This window comes from Protopterus annectens, chromosome 10.part0 (assembly GCF_019279795.1).
Source record: "Protopterus annectens isolate FY-2018-M chromosome 10.part0, PAN1.0, whole genome shotgun sequence".
Classification (NCBI taxonomy): domain Eukaryota; kingdom Metazoa; phylum Chordata; order Ceratodontiformes; family Protopteridae; genus Protopterus; species Protopterus annectens.
The window spans coordinates 1,152,986,013-1,152,991,361 of record NC_056744.1 but is presented as its reverse complement, the minus strand read 5'-3'; the positions used below and the strand labels follow the sequence as shown (position 1 = coordinate 1,152,991,361).

General features: G+C 36.1%; 1 protein-coding gene across 1 annotated transcript in view; it reads right to left on the bottom strand.

Moving 5' to 3' along the window:
* LOC122813527 (selenoprotein Pb-like) overlaps positions 1-3,274 on the bottom strand; it is a 123,187-nt gene extending 119,913 nt beyond the window's left edge. Inside the window, exon 1 of the mRNA XM_044085894.1 lies at positions 3,176-3,274. The gene's annotated coding sequence lies outside the window, so the exon portion shown is untranslated. The remainder of the gene's footprint in view (positions 1-3,175) is intronic.
* Between the last annotated feature and the right edge of the window lie 2,075 nt (positions 3,275-5,349).

The following is a 5,349-nucleotide window of genomic DNA, read 5'->3' as shown; positions in this document are numbered from 1 at the left end:
AGTAGACTACTGCAGATAGAATTATTAGCACTGAAATGTTTGGAAGTCTTATTTCAGATGTTACTCAGACTGTTAAAGGCAGACAATTTATTTGTTGAGAACAGTAAAACTGATGCTGCAGAATATGATGGCCAAGTGGGCCTCCAAGGGAATTTGCACAGTAGCTAGTCTGATGGCACAGTTTTAAGGTGTCTGATTATACCACAAATGCCTCTGCTGTGACAGTCAGCTCTGGGGGTCAACGACAGCAAAGGAAAAAGAGGATCAAGCAGTTGAAAGCCTGATATTCTGGTGGGATAAGGGAATGAAACAAAGTAATGTTGTGGTATTCCTCTTAAAGTGGTTGAGGATCATGATTTTTTAGTGACTGTGCATACAGGAACAGATACACATGCTATCTTGACATCAGTGCATGCTCACTCACAAATGCAGACAAAAAGCTGTACCATATTAAGAAAAATATCCTCTGCAGTGTAGACATCTCATGTACTGGCACTCCAGAGGGCCTCTATCTGCCACCACTGGCCAGAAATTAAAGTGAGGGTCTCAGATGAGCTTTGCAATGCTAGCAGGGAGACACATCCAACAAAGAATATATGTTAACAAAATGAATTGTTTTGCAGGGTGACTAATGAGATGTCAGCCATCACTACTGAAAAAAGGAAATGGACACTCTTTGGGACAGGAAAAAAAGAAGTGACAGCTAAAATTTTATACTAAGTAGTTGATGTGATGCATGCTGGATGAAAAAGGAAACAGAGCGCAGCTTACACACTGATGGCAATGATGTAAGGCTTATTGGGTGAGTAAGAAGAGGTGATAGCACCTGGAAATATGATCAGGCATAAGATCAGTCATGCTGCAAGATGATGGTACTATTAGGATGCAGACACGTTATTTGGCTGCTTTTGAATATGTGTTTGTATTCAGTTCTTGGAGATGTATATTAAGGAAGATGCAAAGCTAATTGGGGAATTTAAAAGAGGTTCACTGAGATGGAAATACAAAAGTGTGGAATAAATTATGAAGATTAGGTCAGGATTGTTTAGGATTGGGGATAGGACAAATAGAGGATAGGATCTAAGCTCAAGTAATAAAGGAGCAGGCACAGGAAAGGAATTGGAGGAAAGTGGAACATAATGAATACAGGATGAGTGGAGTTTTCCAGTCTGATGTAACAGCAACCTTATTTCATTAAGCGGATGCCTGATCTGTGAAGTTCCCTGCCCTTTTTGAGAGGTGAAACGTCAAACTACCGAGTTGATGGTTCTGCAGGACTTGTTAAAAGTTGATACAGACAGGGGTACATGGTAGTAGCTGCTTAATGAAATAATAATCAGACTTTGGACTTTTTACTTTTAGCAGATTCTGTGTATTTCTATATTCTTATTCAAATAAAACCTAAAATTAATAGAGGCAATCAAAAACGATTAGTGAATTAGTTTAGTAATTCAGCTAACCAGCTTCTTCCTGTAGTCTTGATATTGACTCTTTTCAGTCTCCATTTATAAACTGTGTGATTCTGAGTAAGTCACTTAACCAGTCTACATTTCTAGGTTGAAGAAAGGGCCTTCACAAAGTACACTTGTCTAGCTAACAACTGATTCAAAATGGGCCTTCAGACTGAGGACCAAACATGGCAAAGCAAAATATATCTGATGGCAAAAATTAAAACATCAGAAGATGTTGTATCTCAACTGTATTTGCAATGCTTTGTATAATTTTGTTGCATTACACCAAAGTTATGCAAACTAAAATGTAAAGTTAAAGAGAGTAGTGAGGCCTAAGTACATTTTGTCAACATAAAATGTGCATGTATGTTTGTTTCTGATTGTTACAAAAACATAGACAACTTCAAAAAACCTGTAAAAATAAAAAAAGTCTCAAAGGTGTTGTAATATTTTTAAAAAAGATGAAAAGAAAAAAAAATGAAAGAAAAAGCATACAGAGTACACAGAAATAAAAGTAAGATACAGATTAATGTCTATCCAGCCTGGCTAATCTGGCTACCTGTCTCTGACCTATTGTCTAAAGCTGACATTACTTTTCTTATATTTTAGGAAACATATATTGGATATTACATTCTGCTATATAAAAATCATGACTTAGTAAAAAGCATAATAAAATGTGCAGATTGGTATGGGTACACAGGTGCCTTCTTTATCCATACAACATAACTAGAAATCAAAAGAAAGCCTCAGTACTATTTTAGGGAAAAAATAACAGTGTTTTATTAATACATACACAAATTCTGTCCTATTAGATATGGTGCAGTATGTCCACATAAGATGTTTTAATCAAGACATAAAAGGTAACTCTAAATAAAGTATCAACACTGGAAAACAAAGGTGATATGATATATTTTATTGGAATAACCAGCAAAGCATTTTCCCTTTCTTTTGATACATCTTATGCAAACACGTGCGCGTGCACACACACACACACACACACACACACACACACACACACACACACACACACACTGTTTAATAACATTTTATATGTTAGCTGAAATTTCTGGAAGGACCCCTTTGAGCAAAAGCTGTCAGTTGGCACATGTACAGCAGTTTATTATCTGCAAAAGGCAACTTAGTAAGCATGGTGTGATTCACCTGTTAAAATAGTTGTTTAAAGTTATTAAATTATGTAGTTTAATATTATATAATATGAGGGCTAAATTTATTTGCTATATGCATATATGCTCTAATTTCATTTTAGTTGCCCTGTCATAGCAAACATTTGTAGCTTTACACATTATAATGCATAAGATTAACTAAAATGCTGATCATGAAATTCGCTCTTATTACAGAAACTTGGCTACAATTTCTGATGCTAAAAATAAAATAATAGTTAACTAAGGAAGTCATATTTAAAACATTCTCAAAGTACATGTAAAAAAGATAGAAACATTTTGGCTAAAACTGTGCAGAGTTCTATAATCTTCAATATAAGACAAAAAGAAAGAGAACATGCCAGTAATGACGTATTACTTACTAACTTAACAGAATCGTAACTTGTTGCTAAAAGAGCAGAGCACCCAAAACATTTAGAACACTGTTCCTAATGACATAGATAGTTATGAGCTGGGCTCTGTGTTTAAATCACAAATCTCCTTTTACCTTTTACAGCCTATCTAAAGGAAACAATAGAACATACACCACATTTGCATGGTTACCTTCTCCTGCAGCTTTCTCAGATGTGTGTTCTTTGTCCCTTGATGCTTGGTCACTGTCTGGTGTATTTACATTGATTCTTTAGTTATGGTGGGAGAGGTGTAACTCAGTAATGTATAAGGGGGGAGTAACTCATTTAGTGGGAGGGCTTTCTAGAACCCAGGCTCACACATTTTAGATATTTTTTCCACAGATCAGTACATTAGATCTGTTCTTGTTGAAGTGACAATTAGCTTCAACTGTGCTGCATTCAGCTGAACAATTTTCCTACATAAAACTTAAAAAAATAAGACATCACTTCCTCACGTCTGTCATTGTCAGCATAACCTAAACAGACTGCATTTTAAGAATATCACAGCCAGAAGAATATAGTTAAAATATATTGCATTTGATATTATGTATTATTTAATTCCAGTTTATTTAATTTTATCTTGCATGCAAATGGTAAACCTGTTTTCATGCAAGAAGTACTAAGGAGCTTTCAACATTCATTAACTATTACTGTGAGTCAGAAATAATACTATTGAAAATAGTTTGCATTTTAAAAGAGATCCACTTTGTTTCTCAGAGCATGCTGCAGGACTCATCCTGAAGAAAAAATCTTATTTACTATTTTTTGCAAATGCAGTTGTTCTAAAACACAAGTGTGTATGTTAGGGTTAGTAAGTATTAGCATAAGTCCCCTTCCCAGTTAACTAATACCTGCATGTCACTACACAGTTTCAATGGGCACACTAGAACCACCCATTTTATATTTTAATATAAAAACCTGATCAGAAAAATAATTCTTAAATGTGAGTTTTCGCAAAAAAGTGAGTTTCTCAAGGTAGTCTGGTTTCCTCCTACCTGCTAAAATGCTAAAACATGCGAAGTGATTGGCTATTTTAAACAGCCCATCTTTCTCTCTCTCACTCTCTCTCTCTCTTTGTATATATATATATATATATTTGTGTGTGTGTGTGTTGTATTTATCCTTGCCCTTCTGGTTCAGGTGATGGCCAAAAAGTCTGAGCCAGTTCTCTGAGTCTCTTGACTGGTTTGAGCCAAGTTTTTTGGTGGTTCAATGGCCAAAAAGGAGCTGAGGATCAATTTGCATGTCTGGGCAACAAATGAAGAAAATGAATTAAAAAAAACATAATTCAGCAGAAAAAATAGACAATAATAAAAAAAAACATAGATGTGCCAGCGTAGCAGTGGGTATGGTGTGATAAACAGATATGTTTTAAGGGGTTCCATTTAAAACATCAAATGTTGAGATTGTCGAATTTCTGTGCCCTAAATGTCGAATGTGCATAATATTGAATGCATGTGTTTTATAGGTAACCATGGGTTTGATGATTAGGGTGGAGGGAGTTTGTATGTGTGAGTGCATGTAAGTTAGAATTAGGGATAGTGTATGAGTCTATCTGGGTTAGTGGTAGGGTTAGAATAAGGTAAGGGAATAGTGTATAAGAGCTTTTGTGGGGGGTGACTTTTAGGATTAGAGTATGGTTTAAGCTAGGTGATAACTGTGTTGGGTGAGTGTGTGTGTGTGTGTGTGTGTGTGTGTGTGTGTGTGTGTGTGTGTGTGTGTGTGTGTGTGTGTGTGTGTGTGTGTGTGTGTGTGTGTGTGTGTGTGTGTGTGTGTGTGTGTGTGTGTGTGTGTGCGTGTGCACATGTAGATTTTGTATGTATTCTGTGTCCAAGATGTCATGTGTATTAGTAGTGTTACAGAAAAGGTTTTTCTAAGGTCAAGTGTGAGGTTGGGGTTAAGGGTAGGGTTAGGGTTGGTTAGGGTTATTATTAGTAAGTATTAGCAAGTGAAGCCCCCTTCCCACCTTACTAATACCTGCTAACCAAAACCCTGCCCCCACTCTAACCCCAACCTTAGCAAAACCTTTACCAAAACACTACCACTATTCCAACAAAATACATCTACAGTTAGTGGTAGGATAACAGATCAGAAGGGGACTGCATACTGTACTCTCAGAAGTCATTAATCAGACTTCCTAATGTTCTCATTGCACTCTTTCTGTCCATCTCCTTCATCTGCTATTTTCTTGAAACACTGATGCAACACGAACAAAATCACAGCAACAATAAAGATCAAACAGAAATCCTTTATTCTAGTAAGCAATCTAAGCTGGTGAGTAACACTCTAGCTTGTAGTATTCATACCAAATAAATATGAAGGAGT